This window comes from Pseudorca crassidens, chromosome 8 (assembly GCF_039906515.1).
Source record: "Pseudorca crassidens isolate mPseCra1 chromosome 8, mPseCra1.hap1, whole genome shotgun sequence".
In the NCBI taxonomy this organism is placed as follows: Eukaryota; Metazoa; Chordata; class Mammalia; order Artiodactyla; family Delphinidae; genus Pseudorca; species Pseudorca crassidens.
Window position 1 is genome coordinate 102558494 of NC_090303.1, and position 14453 is coordinate 102572946.

General features: G+C 52.5%; 1 protein-coding gene across 8 annotated transcripts in view; it reads left to right on the plus strand.

Annotated features, from left to right (window-relative positions):
• Window positions 1–14453, plus strand: part of LOC137229496 (actin-related protein 3B) — a 344507-nt gene that overhangs the window by 90167 nt on the left and 239887 nt on the right. The window lies entirely within an intron of this gene.

Sequence of the window (14453 nt, forward strand, 5' to 3'; positions counted from 1 at the left end):
CACTGGGCTGGCCCCCAGCAGTGTCTGTGTTGATGTGCCCTCTTACCTCTCTTTCTGTACACCTTCCACATTCTGAGACCCCCCATTGCTATTCCTCACATACCTGGCTTCCTAAAGCTGCTTTTGTGACCCTGAAGATTGCCGCAGTCAGCTTTCACATGGGGTCACCAGAAAAAAATACAGGACACCCAGTTAAATGGAAATTTCTGATAAACAACAAATAATTTTTTAGCATAACTATGTCCCATGCAATATTTGCAGCACATTCCAAACACTGTATGGGACGAACTTACACTAAAACGTTATTCAGTGTTTGCCTTAAACTTCGTTACGTTTGGCGACTTTCCTTGCCCTGGTAGACCTCAGTAGTGATTTTGAGTAATTTCTTGGTAGAAAGGTGGGTGTGTGTATGTGTGTTTGTGGTGGAAGTGTATAAATGACTGCTCGGTTGGGTAAGTTAATCTTTGGTTTATAATTTAACAACAAAATCATCTCTTAGTGAAAACAAGAATATGAATGGTAAGCCCACTGTGCAGAATGCTGTCCTGTACACGACATCGCTGGACACTTTGACGGTGCTTGTGAGAGGCGTGTCTCTTTTCCTTTATCAGTGAGCACACAAGAAGGTCAAGTGCCTGTTCTCCACATCCTGCTTCTCCAAACCATAGGAAGCTTTCTTTTGGTGCAATCCACTCATGCCTTCCATTAATTAGTACATAACGGAGTTTAAAAGACCTGAGCTGAAAATCTGGAGGCCAAGATTTCAATCCTGGGTCCTCACTTATTGTGTGAACCTCAGTGTATTTATTTATTTATTTATTTTTTGCGGTACGCGGGCCTCTCACTGTTGTGGCCTCTCCCGTTGCGGAGCACAGGCTCCGGACGCTCAGGCTCAGCGGCCATGGCTCAGGGGCCCAGCCGCTCCGCGGCATGTGGGATCTTCCCGGACCGGGGCACGAACCCGCGTCCCCTGCATCGGCAGGCGGACTCTCAATCACTGCGCCACCAGGGAAGCCCCTCAGTGTATTTCTTAACCTCTGACCCTCAGTTTCCTGGTCCCCAAACGGAGGATGTAAATTGAGCTGTCGAGTTTGCCGGGAGGGGGAAAGCTGATAGGGATGCGAGAGTGTGAGATGGGCCGTCTCTGGGTACTTGGTCCTTCGCTCTCTTCCCTGCCTTTGCTTTCCGACTGCTTAGGTTTCCGGGGGTTGGGGGAGCGTCACCCGTCAAGATGTGTGATTCCGGATGCCCGCGGTCAGTCTGACCCTTGGAAGCAGGTTTCCAGGCCGCGTGTCCCATAGGCGGACACCAGAGGGCGTCCTAGCACCGCCGTCCGCTCTGGTCCTGGGCGGCTCGCGGATTCTGGCTCCGGGCTGAGCGCCGAGTGTGCGGGGTCCCGCGTGGCTGCAAAGTGCTGCGCTCACGATCCATCCTCAGAGGGCAGTTCCGAGCTGAAATCTGAGGGAAGGGAGGACAGATTACATGCATTAACGCTTCCAGGTTATTTAAAAACCTTATCACAGCACGGAGTGGTAATGAACCAAATGGGATTTGGGTGACAGAGAGCAAACTATTTTACGATTTTACCTTCAGAGACAGTGTGCCCCTAAAACCCTCTTGGCTCTTTGGAAACAAGAACTCAGAGCCATGGGCCAAGCCTGGGTCCAAGGACCCCCCCTCTCCCTGCTGGCCGCACACCCAACTTTCTCACTGTGCGGAATTCGCCCGGGAGGTGGAGCCAGATGCCTGAACCCAGGAGGGCTGAGGTGACTGTCACCAAATCCTCGTGCTGGGGGGTCCAGGAGCCTCCCTGTCTCAGGGCTACAATTTTTTTTCTCTCTTTCTATCTCTCTCACCACCCCCACCCCCCTGTGACTCACCCACCAGAAGCCGCAACTCATAGGGGGCAAGGGGCTGCACCCCAACTGTAGGATTGACCCCGATGGTGAGAAAGGTCAGCTCAGCACAGGAGTTCGTATGCACGATGGCGATTCTGAATAAGGAAGAGGGTAGAGGATCAGTACTCACTGCTTAAGAAGGCATGAAGGTGTGTCATCCATTTAAGAAAGCTTTTAGCTTAAAATGGATAAAATAAGGTTTTGGTGAATGAATAAATGGAACTAATTGAGTCATCTAGAAATTTTACGTAAGGGACCATAGCTGAGAAGTTGCTGTGTTGATTCGTAAAGACAAAGGTCCTCTGTACTTTGCCGGCTTTAACGGATGGTAAGGATGAAAACGTTTCCGCAGTGCCTCTGGGAGTGAGTGTTATCAGGGAGTGGGCACAGGTGGGTGCGTGGGGATGGAGAGAGGGCAGGAGGGTCCCTCCCCTCTCCATCCGCCCGAGATGCTTCCCCTTCCTCTCCCTCCTCCATCCATCCCGTTTCTAACATCCGCTTTGCACTGTGGTGTGTGAGCCTGGATCATAGAAACCCCATCCTTCACTTGCTACACCCAAGGTGCCCACCGCCGCACTGATGGGCTGGAGCTGCCTTACCATCTCACCTTGAATGCGCAGGTGCCCAGAAGGAAATATTCAGCACCTTCTCGACCCTTGAGATTTTGTAGTCTTATTAGGAAAACTATATACGTTAATATGTGATCGAGGTTAAGCCTCTGATCTATCTACAAATGCTGCAGGATTTCAGAGGAGAAATGAGAGTGAAAAGATGGTATTTGGCTGGGCTTTCGCTGTCAGGTGAAATATTTTGGAGGGGAGCCCAGGTGGGGTGCTGGAGCTGGCATTATTCTCAGTTGGAGAGATTGGGGGTGAGCCGCAGTGCACCCCACCAGCAGGATGATGTAGAGAAATGACCTTCTTTTACATAAGGCAGTTTTTATCTGACAGGAGAGCTGAGAACGCAAACACTGCTTCTCAGAGAACAGACCAGTGCGCCAAGGTATAGGACTGTGATCCCACCTGGCTGTTTCACTTGTCTTCATAGGAGTCTAAGATTGACCAGCAGATTTAACTGAAGTTCTTTCAAAAGAGCATCTAATCCATACCAGGTTTTAAGTATGAAAACCAGAACATTTAGTGGGCTATATTCTATGGACCTTATGCTGTATACACATCTTAGGCACAGAGCTATGGCTTTTCAAATACATACAGCACTGCCTGATCTATGCCCTTGGGTTGTGCAGTCTTGTCCTTGGCGATCTGGAGAAATTGGAAGGTTCTTCATCACCAGCAGGCTGTGGTCAGCACTGGAGATAAGAGGTCGCAAAGCTCCTTGAGGCCACAGGGGACACGTTGGACGGCAGAATGGAGTAGTAGTTCTATTGTCCTAAAGATAATAGAACTTGTTAGATGCCCTTTCTAGAGATAGTGTGCCTAGTAATGAGTGAGAGTTGGACTGTTCCCTCAGGGAGTGTGGTGGATGCTGCGATGCACCACATACATCCCCCTCCCCCCCGCCCCCAGTGATGGAGGTCTTAGCTCCAGCAGATACCTCTCAGCCGGCAGCCCCTATGGGGATGCCTGGGCTGCAGCCTCCCCAAGGTCACATCCATTTCATGGACCCCTGTTCTCCCGCCCACTCCCCCTCCAGTGACTCGCTGAAGTGGGGGGAGGGAGGTAACAGAGTCACTGCCCTCTGGCTTCAACTTGGATCAACTCTGAAGGGTGATCCCTGGCTCACAGCCTCCACGCAGGGTCAGCTGAAGTCTTCTTTAGACTGCATCCGGCTTGACCCCTCCCTCTTGACAGTGCTCCCCTCCCCTCCCCTTTCCTCCACTTCCCTTCCTTTCTCTCCCCTTACCTCCCCAACCCCAACCCCATCCCCATCCCCACCCCCATCCCCACCGCATCCCCACCCCCATCCCCAACCCCATCCCATCCTCACCCCATCCCCATCCTCACCCCATCCCCATCCTCACCCCATCCCCATCCTCACCCCCACCGCCACCCCCATCCCCACCGCCACCCCCATCCCCACCGCCACCCCCATCGCCCCCACCCCCACCCCACCCCCACTCCCCACCCCACCCCCACCTCCATCCCCACCCCATCCCCACCCCATCCCCACCCCATCCACATCCCCACCCCCATCCCCCCACCCCATCCCCACCCCATCCCCACCCCATCCACATCCCCACCCCCATCCCCACCCCCACCCCCACCCCCGTCCCCATCCCCATCCCCATCCCCACCGCATCCCCACCCCCACCCCATCCCCATCCCGATCCCCACCCCCAGCCCCATCCCCATCCCCACCCACATCCCCAACTCCATCCCCACCCCCACCCCATCCCCATCCCCACCCCCACCCCACCCCCATCCCCACCGCATCCCCACCCCCATCCCCACCCCATCCCCACCCCCATCACTACCCCCACCCCATCCCCATCCCCACCGCACCCCACCCCCACCCCCATCCCCATCCCCATCCCCACCGCACCCCACCCCCACCCCCATCCACACCCCCACCCCCATCCACACCCCCATCCCCATCCCCACCCCACCTCCATCCCCATCCCCACCCACATCCCCATCCCATCGCCATCCCCACCCCCACCCACATCCCCAACTCCATCCCCATCCTCATCCCCACCCCCACCCCATCCCCACCCCCACCCCCACCCCATCCCCATCCACACCCCCACCACATCCCCATCCCCACCCCCACCCCACCCCATCCCCATCCCCACCGCATCCCCACCCCCACCCCCACCCCATCCCCACCGCATCCCCACCCCCATCCCCACCGCATCCCCACCCCCAGCCCCACCCCCAGCCCCATCCCCACCCCCACCCCCATCCCCAACTCCACCCCCTCCCCACCCCCATCCCCACCCCCCTCCCCACCCCCCTCCCCGCCCCCCTCCCCACCCCCATCCCCACCCCATCCCCACCCCCACCCCTGTCCCCATCCCCACCCCATCCCCACCCCCACCCCTGTCCCCATCCCCACCCCCCCACCCCCACCCCATCCCCACCCCATCCCCATCCCCACCCCCACCCCATCCCCACTCCCACCCCCACCGCATCCCCACCCCCATCCCCATCCCCACCCCCATCCCCATCCTCACCCCCAACTCCACCCCCATCCCCATCCCCACCCCCACCCCAATCCCCATCCCCACCCCCACCCCCACCCCCACCCTGATCCCCCCACCCCATCCCCACCCCCACCCCAATCCCCATCCCCACCCCCTCACCCCCGTCCCCATCCCCATCCCCACCCCCACCCCCATCCCTATCCCCACCCCATCCCCACCCCCACCCCCATCCCCAACTCCACCCTGACCCCCAACTCCACACCCACCTCACCCCACCCCCCACCCCCATCCCCACCCCTACCCCCAACTCCACCCTCACCCCCAACTCCACCCCCACCCCGACCCCCATCCCCCCCATCGCCACCCCAATCCCCATCCCCACCCCCCCACCCCTGTCCCCACCCCCACCCCCACCCCATACCCACCCCTACCCCATTCCCATCCCCATCCCCACCCCCACCACATCCCCACCCCCACCCCCATCCCCATCCCCATCTCCATCTCTATCTCTATCTCAGAATTGGCCTCCCAGGACCCATTCTGACAAAGTGGCTTATGGTTTCACAAAGGAGACAGCCCTGTGATCACGTGATAGCTGTATGGTCTGCTAGTGCAGAGGTGTGCATGCCAGAAAATAGGGAGAGAGGATTTTCCCCTCTTGGGGGGGGTGGTCACATCAATCTGAATGGGACTTTATTATTTTTAAGGATGTAGGAGTTCCCCAGGTGGCCTGGAATGAAGAGGCAAAGGCACAGAGACTGGTGTGCAGAGGGAGGTGAGCACTGCAGCCAGAGGTTGGGATGGCCCGGCACGGGTGTGGAGAGACCAGGCAGGACCCATGGAGCCTTGGCTGCCATGCTCGGGGCTTCACCCTGGAGCCAGTGGAGGCCATGGTAGGACTACAAGCAGCAGAGGAATGTGAGCATATTTCTCTGCAAGAAAGGCCATTATTGTAGCACAGCGTCAACTGGGGGTGGGAAGGCAGGGTTCCCACCGAGAGCTGGAGGTCCAGATCGCTCCTCTCTGCCGATTCAAATGCCTCCAGGCCTCTAAGATACAACTGGGATGCCATCTCCTGTGAATGGATGTCTCCTTTCCTTAATGCTACCAGACCCCCTGGTGTGTATCACAAAACTCCACACGTTCTCCTGTGGATTCCTATACAGCCCCTGTAAGTCCATCAGTCATGGGGTGTGCCATTGGTCATAGGATATGCCACTGGCTATAGGTTGTGCCAGTGGTTATAAGGTATGCCTCGGTCATAGGGTATGCCAGTTGTTCTAGGGTGCGCCATATTTGAGGCTGCCTCTGTTCTCTGGACCAGATCACACTTTGACTTCTTTTAATCACAGAGAGAAATTTTAAGACACCAAGATATAGAAACTGGCTCATGTGTTTGGAAGGCCCTATATGTTCTACCAAGGGCAGTGGTCGGAGAGTTTCCAGCTTGTTCTGCTTCTCGGCCCTGCCTCTGGTGGGGGGGGTGACTTAGAGTTGTCTGAGCAGGGACTTCCCTGGCGGTCCAGTGGTTAGGACTTCACCTTCCAATGCAGACAGTGCGGGTTCGATCCCTGCTCGGGGAGCTAAAATCCCACATGCCTCGTGGCCAAAAAACCAAAACATAAAACAGAAGCAGTATTGTAACAAATTCAATAAGACTTTTAAAATGGTCCACATAAAAAAAAATCTTTAAAAAAGAATTGTCTGAGCAGTGCTTTGCCCTGGGGGTGCACGCAGAGGCACACAGAGCAATGGCAGAGGGGCTTTCTCACAGGACAGGCAGACAGACGCCTGGCCCCCTCACCAGCAACACCACAGAGGGGTTCTCTCCATTTCTGTCGTGTTTTTAGCCATTAGAGACTTGAGGTGAAAACCAAGGACAACCTCTTTACCTTATTCGGAGCACAAAGGGTGCATCTCTCCCTAACCTGTGACTTCTCGGGAGAGATTGTCGATGTTGGAGAAATCCAATTACCGCTTTCTTTTCTCTCTAATCTGTATATATCAGAAAGAGCATGCAAGCAGGGTTTCCTTCCTCAGGGCTGGTAATTAGGAGATAAGCATGTGTTCGTATTTTCCATTGGATGAGGGCCTGTCTTCCTGGAGAAGGCTGGCACCTGGGTGGACCTTGCCATCAGCTCTGTTGGTGTCACTTGCTCCAGGAGGGAGGAAAAAGGATTACGTAGTAGTTGGGGGTTCCGTCCCTTTTGGGAGTTTTCCAAGTAGTTACCATTATATGATTTATTTCATCTTCAGATTTTATTGAGGGCCTATTATATGCCAGTGTATCAGTCTTCTAGGCCTGCCACAAAAAACTACCACAGACTGGGTGGTTTAAACAACTCAGATTTCTTGTCTCCTGGTTCTAGAGGTGGGAAGTCCCAGATCAAGGTGTCTGCTGGGTTGGTTCCTTCAGAGGCCTCTCTCTTCTCAGCTTGTAGACACGGGTCTTGATCGCCACATAAATGCATGTCTGCCTGTCTTGTATGCACGTCTGACTCTGTGTTCGGATTTCCGCCTTTGATAAGGACACCAGCCATCTTGGATGAGGGCTCCCCTGCTGACCTCATTTTAACTTGATTTGCTCTGTAAAGACCCTATTTCCAAATAATACCACGTCATGAGGTACTGGGGTCAGGGCTCCGAAATACGCGTTTCAGGGAGGACCCAGTTTGATCTCCAACAGTTGGCGGGGTGTGAAGTCCTTCTTTCCCCTTTGCCCCATGTTTGAGGGTGTCTTGGTCTATATTTATATCTATGCCTAAATCCCTATAATTTGCAAGAGCGTATGCATGCTTCCCCAAACCATGCAAGAGACGTGTGGAATTTCATTCCTGTAACAGGTCAGCATCGTGACCCATAAGCCCAGGAAGAGAGAAGCGGAGTCTGGGTGGCCAGCACTGCCAGGCTGCCGGCCTGGCCTCTGCCCACAGATGCACATGCACGGCCAGAGTCTCCCTCATAAAGGACGTCCCTCCCTTGGACCTTAATTTCTCTCCGGAGCTGGAGGCCCCGTGCTCAGCGCCTCGGCTCCAAGCTCTTAAGCACGACCCAGATCACTCTTCTGTGTCCTTTCCAGAATTAAAAGAAACTTCTTGGTCAAGCCTGCAGTCAATGACATCTTTTCTGGTGGAAAAAAGTAAACCACGTCTAACATCTGTGATTCTAACGCGCGCTCTGTGCCGTGCAGCCCCTCCCCTGCCTTCTTCAGGGAGCCCGCTTGGGGCTGAGCCACCCGGCTCCCCAGCGAGGACCCAGCGTGGACCGGGCTTCCCCACAGATCTCCCCCACGGGAGGGGGAGGGAGTGGGGGGCAGCTGCCGAAGGCGAGGGGTGCGTGGAGCTTTAGGGATAAGTCGCGGGTTTTCTGCAGACAGTTGGCAACTGTCTGCCAGTGTAACTTAAATGGTTTTCTTTTCTTCTTTTTAAAAATTTATTTATTTATGGCTGCGTTGGGTTTTCGTCGCTGCGCGCGGGCTTTCTCTAGTTGTGGAGAGTGGGGGCTGCTCTTCGTTGCGGTGCGCGGGCTTCTCTTAATTTAGGTGTGCAGGCGTCTCATTGCTGTGGCTTCTCTTGTTGCGGAGTACAGGCTCTAGGCACGCGGGCTTCAGTAGTTGTGGCACGCGGCTCAGTAGTTGCGGCTCGTGGGCTCTAGAGCGCAGGCTCAGTAGTTATGGCATGTGGGCTCAGTAGTTGTGGCACATGAGCTCAGTAGTTGTGGCATGTGGGCTCAGTAGTTGTGGATCGTGGGCTCTAGAGTGCAGGCTCAGTAGTTGTGGTGCACGGGCTTAGTTGCTCCGCTGCCTGTGGGATCTTTCTGGACCAGGGATCGAACCCGTGTCCCCTGCATTGGCAGGCGGATTCTCAAACACTGCGCAACCAGGGAAGCCCCTAAACTGTTTTTAAAAATTAAATTCTGTCCAAAGTTTCCAGTTTAGAGCCGCAGACGGTGTGTTGGTTTCAAGCTGTTTTTCAGGATGATCTACTCAGAACTGGATCTGTAAGCAGCAGCCAGGCCGAGCTGGGAGGGCAGGCCAGGCGCGGGAGTGAAGTCAGCCGTGTGTGCCTAGCTCCCGCCCCATCCATCACCCGCAGCCCCGGGACCCTGGGGACCACTGGCAGTATCAGAGAAGCTCACAGAGCCTGTGTTTCTGACCAGACTGTGCATCTACTTGACCAGCTCTCAGATAAGACAACCGTGCAGCTTCCTTGTAGAATTACATCCTTCTAGCATTTTCTATTGGAAATCTCTGAAGAGATTCTGAGAACAAACAGCTTCTTGGTGCAAAGATTCTCATCAGACCATTTATTCTCTCTCTCCCCATGAAGTATGTCGGGAATAAAATTAGAGCTGATCATGTGTCTGGCTACAGTCACCTGGTTAAAGCGCTCAGTCACTGGGCAGTTGTCACTCAGAAGGTGGTTTCAGAGACCCTCCCCCTGCCCCCCGACAAGGCCACCGAAGAGCATGTTTCCCACTGCCCCCTCTTGTGATTCGTTATTTTATTTATGTCCCTAAAACTGGCCACCAGGTTCCCTGAGTCCCCATCACTGTATTTGCTTCTACTTTTGGGGAGGGAGAGGGACAGTGTGATGGGGGAAGCAGAGGTCGGCAGGGGGACGAGGCGATCTGAATGTGGTGGTGTGAGATGGAGAAGGCCTCGGGACACCTGGTGGTGAGGGATGTGTCCTGGGAACCAGTGATTGCTCAGGAGGCAGGAGGGGCAGGGCTGGTAGGGGAGGGAACGGGGGAGGGCAGGTGCCCAGGGGAGGTCGAGCCCTGCCACCCTCCGGGTGGGGAGATGGGCCTTGGGGAATCTGCAGGCAGCTGCGGGGCAGGGGATGGGAGGACGGGGTTGAGGGGCTCGTGGTGATGTGGTGAAGAAAGGGAGGGTTTTCTCCAGCTTTGGCCCAGCCGGAGCTCCTGGACCCTCGCTGGGTGGCTGGGCACCGGGCTCCTGGCTGTGGGCGGGTCAGCGTGTCCCCCATGCATGGGGCCTGCTTTTAAGTGCTCGCGTATTCCAGGAGGTCACGTTCAAAGCAGGCATGGACCACCATTCCAAAAATATAGTCCATGGATTCCCTTACTTTTGGGGAGCAGTCATACCCCATTGTGAGTTTGTGGCCTGTTATGAATGACGTGGAACGTGGTGGCTTCTCTCGATGGACCCCATGCCCTGAGCGACCCTGACATTCCCCACCCCAGGCCCCGGCTGGCTTACCTCCTCCAGGTCTTCTCCATCACCTTTTCTTCCAAACCCACCTGTCCCCTGTCCCCCGAGGATGTTGCAAGGTGGGTAGTTAGCCGTCTGACAGACTCAGGGCAACACTGACCTTCTGATCTGGGGTTATGGCATCAGGATGGTGACTTGGGACGTCAGCCCGACTGCGAATTGGCTTGGTTTCTCTGTATTTCAATTGTCGTGTGCCGTGTCAGCCAACACCTGGCTATTCCAACAGTCCAGTGTTGCCGGGTCTGCCTCCGTAACAGGGCCCTGGCTGGCCCTGACCTGCAGGGTGGCCATGGGGCTGAAACGCAGACACAGCTGGTCCTTGCTTTAGGAGACAGGCGTGTTCCTGGAAAGCCACACATTGCAGATTTTCCCATGAAAAGTAATGGCAGGTGAGGCGGTCCTAGGTGTGTCCCTCTGCATGTTTCTACTAACAATCAATATAACATTTCCCACTGTTATTTGTAACAATAGCATACATTAAGTGACAATGAAAATGCATAACGCACAGTGTGGGCGCTAAGAGGTGGGGTTCTGGAGTGGGGATGGGATCAAATTCCAACCTTTTCTTTTCTGGTCAAGAGATCTTCGGTGAGTTACTTCCCCTCCTCTGAGGCTCACTTGCCCACCTGTCAGATGGAGGTCCTAATCGTTGCTGCTTCATAGGGTTGTCTGAGAATTCAAAAGGTGCACATTCCTGGCCCATTGTAAGCGCTCGATAACCTTTAGTCAGAGGTGCTCCCTATAAAATGAAAGGGATAAAGAAATGTGCGTGTGGCTTCCTTTGGTTGCAGAGGTCTGTAGGGCTTGCTGGAAAGAAACAGATGACCCTGGGGAAGACGGGGGTGACTGGTGGTGGACGAAGGAAAACATCACAGAGAAAGGAAGGGGGAATCGAAGGAGAGAAGGGCCACTGTGACATCACTGACACATCACGATGACATCATCAAACAGTGGTGTTGCACTGTTGGTGGGAATGTAAATTGGTGCAGCCACTATGGAGAACAGTATGGAGGCTCCTGAAATAACTAAAAATAGAGCTACCACGTGACCCAGCAATCCCACTCCTGGGCACATATCCAGACAAAACTATAATTCAGAAAGACACATGCACCCCTGTGTTCATAGCAACACTGTTCACAATAGCCAGGACATGGAAGCAACCTAAATGTCCATTGACAGATGAATGGATAAAGGAGATGTGGTACATATCTACAATGGAATATAAAAAAGAATGAAATATTGCCATTTGCAGCAACATAGATGCAACTAGAAATTATCATACTAAGTGAAGCAAGTCAGAAAGAGTAAAAGACAAATACCATATGATACCACTTACATGTGGAATCTAAAATATGACAGAAATGAACATATTTATAAAACAGAAACAGACTCATAAACACAGAGAACAGACTTGTGGTTGCCAAGGGGGAAGGGAGAGCGGGAGGGATGGATTGGGAGTTTGGGATTAGCAGATGCAAACTATTATACAGAGAATGGATAAACAACAAGGTCCTACTGTATAGCACAGGGAACTGTATTTAATATCCTGTGATAAACCATAACGATAAAGAATCTGAAGGGCTTCCCTGGTGGCGCAGTGGTTGGTTGAGAGTCCGCCTGCTGATGCAGGGACACGGGTTCGTGCCCCGGTCCGGGAAGATCCCACATGCCGCAGAGCGGCTGCGCCCGTGAGCCATGGACACTGAGCTCCGCAACGGGAGAGACCACAATGGTGAGAGGCCCGCGTACAGCAAAAAAAAAAAAAAAAAAAAGAATCTGAAAAAGAATGTGTGTATACATATACCGGAACCAGTTTGCTACACACCAGAAATTAACACAACATTGTAAATCAACTGTACTTCAAAAAAACAGCTGGGCTGCAGAAGGAGATGGTGCTGTGACTCCTTGCAGCTCCGACGCACCCACAGAGCAGAGATGAGGCCACAGTCTCCTCATCACGTGACTCCCTGGCCCCCTGACTCCCAGCAAAGGCTGCCCGATTGATTTCTCCTTGCTCACATCTCTTTATAACATCAAATTTAAAGCAAAGAGAAAACCTTGTGTAATTTCCTGGAACCAGAGCTTCCTGATGATCTCCTGACTTTTTCTCAGGCAGGCAGCAGGACAGGAGAGAAGCCAGTCCCACCGCGCAGCACCGGGAATCCCAGGGAGCCGGGGACCACAGGAGCAGGGGGTCTCACAGGGGTGAGGGCACACCCAGGAGTGTTGTCGCGCCCTAAGCACTGCAGCCCGGGCAGCTCCCTGCCGTCCCGCGGATCAGCCCACGTGCACGGGCTTCAGAGGATTCCAAAGCTTAAATGAAAACTGCCCAACGAGTGGAGGACTCTTTACCATCCGATCCGAATGCCTCTCCCAGGGGCCTGTTGGCAAGGCGTGAGCTGTGAAGAATATTTCCCACTGCTTTCCAAAATGAATGCTCACGCTTCCATTTTAACTTTACTTGCATAGCTGGCAAGAAGAAAGATCTAGACCTGTAATATGAGAGATTTTGTAAGCTAGCAAGAGAATGGATTCAGTTTACATAGAGGCAATGTTACTTGGAAGAGATCGGTTAGGTCAAAGTTACTGGGTTAATTATAGCAAGTTGGTAAGTGAATTCAATTTTCTATGCAAACATTGTTCCTAACTCTAAGGGGACAGGCATGATTTTCTGCAAAAGCATATTCTAAGATTTCTTCTAACAAACGTTTAAGGGGATCTTGAGTTAATCTAGGTTTAAGGTTATAGGTAGGTAATGAGGACAAATTCTCTGAAGATGGAGGCTGATAATGACCAGACATAGAGCATGTCCAATTTGACCTTAAAGGAAACTTTGTCCGCCTTGGCAGGGAATATCTTTTGTTCTGCTGCAAAGCATGTGGCTGTAACAATGAATGAACAAAGTGCAAGCGGCCGACAGAAGAGTGTTTTCCATATCGTGCAGAAGTCACGTTTTTATCCGTGATTTTTCCTAGCGTGCAAACTAGTAAAAGAAGAGCACGGGAAGCTCCAGCTAAGCAGACGAAAAGGGAACAATAAAGACAAGAACGGAAACGGCAGATAAGCGAGAGAGAAAATCAATGACACTGGAAGTTGCTTCTTGGAAAAAGTCAACCAAATTGATAAATCTCTAGCAAGACTGATTGGGAAGTAAAGAGATAAGGCCCAAATTAGCAGTGTCAGGGATAAAAGGGAAATATCCTACATGATAAGGATAAAAAAAGATTTTGAACAATTTATGCCAAAAACATCCACAAATTCCACAACTTAGATAAAAATGGGTAAATTTCTTGAAAGACAAACTATCAAAACTCACCCAAGAAGGAGTAGATATACTGAATCACCCTGCGTTTTTTAAAAAATTGAATTTGTAGTTAAAAACCTTCACATAAAGGAAACTATAGCCTTAGTGGTGAAGTCTACCAAAATTTAAGGAAGACGTAATACCAATTCTAAACAAACTTTCAGAAAACTGAAGAGGAGAGAATACTTTCCAAATCATTCTCAAAGTCCAGTATTACATCGCTACCCAAACCAGAAAAAGACAATACAAGAAAATAAAACCACAGACCAATAGACATGATGAACTCAGATGTTCTTAACACAACTTTAGCAGTTTGAATCTAAAAATATATAAATATATAATACATCATGGCCAAAAGGGATTTATCCCAGGAATGTGAGATTGGCATTTAAAAATCAACATAATCCCATTTGTTTCTTTTTTCTTTTTTTTTTTTTCTTTTTTTTTTTGCGGTACGCGGGCCTCTCACGGCTGTGGCCTCTCCCGTTGCGGAGCACAGCCTCCGGACGCACAGGCTCAGCGGCCATGGCTCACGGGCTCAGCTGCTCCGCGGCATGTGGGATCTTCCCAGACCGAAGCACGAACCCGTGTCCCCTGCACCAGCAGGCGGACTCTCAGCCACTGCACCACCAGGGAAGCCCTATTTTTGCTTTTATTTCCTTTGCTTTAGGAGACAGGTAAAAAAAAAAATTGCTATGATTTATGCCAAAAGTGTTCTGCCTCTGTTCTATTCTACAAGTTTTATGGTTTCAGGTCTTACATTTAGTCTTTAATCCATAATAAAATCTCCTTGCAAGCTCAGGGGAGAAGTGTGGAAGGCTGAATAACGCCTGCCAAAGATGCCCAGCTCCTAATCCCTGGAACCTGTGGATGTTAACCTTATATGGCAAAAGGGACATTACAGATACGATTAAG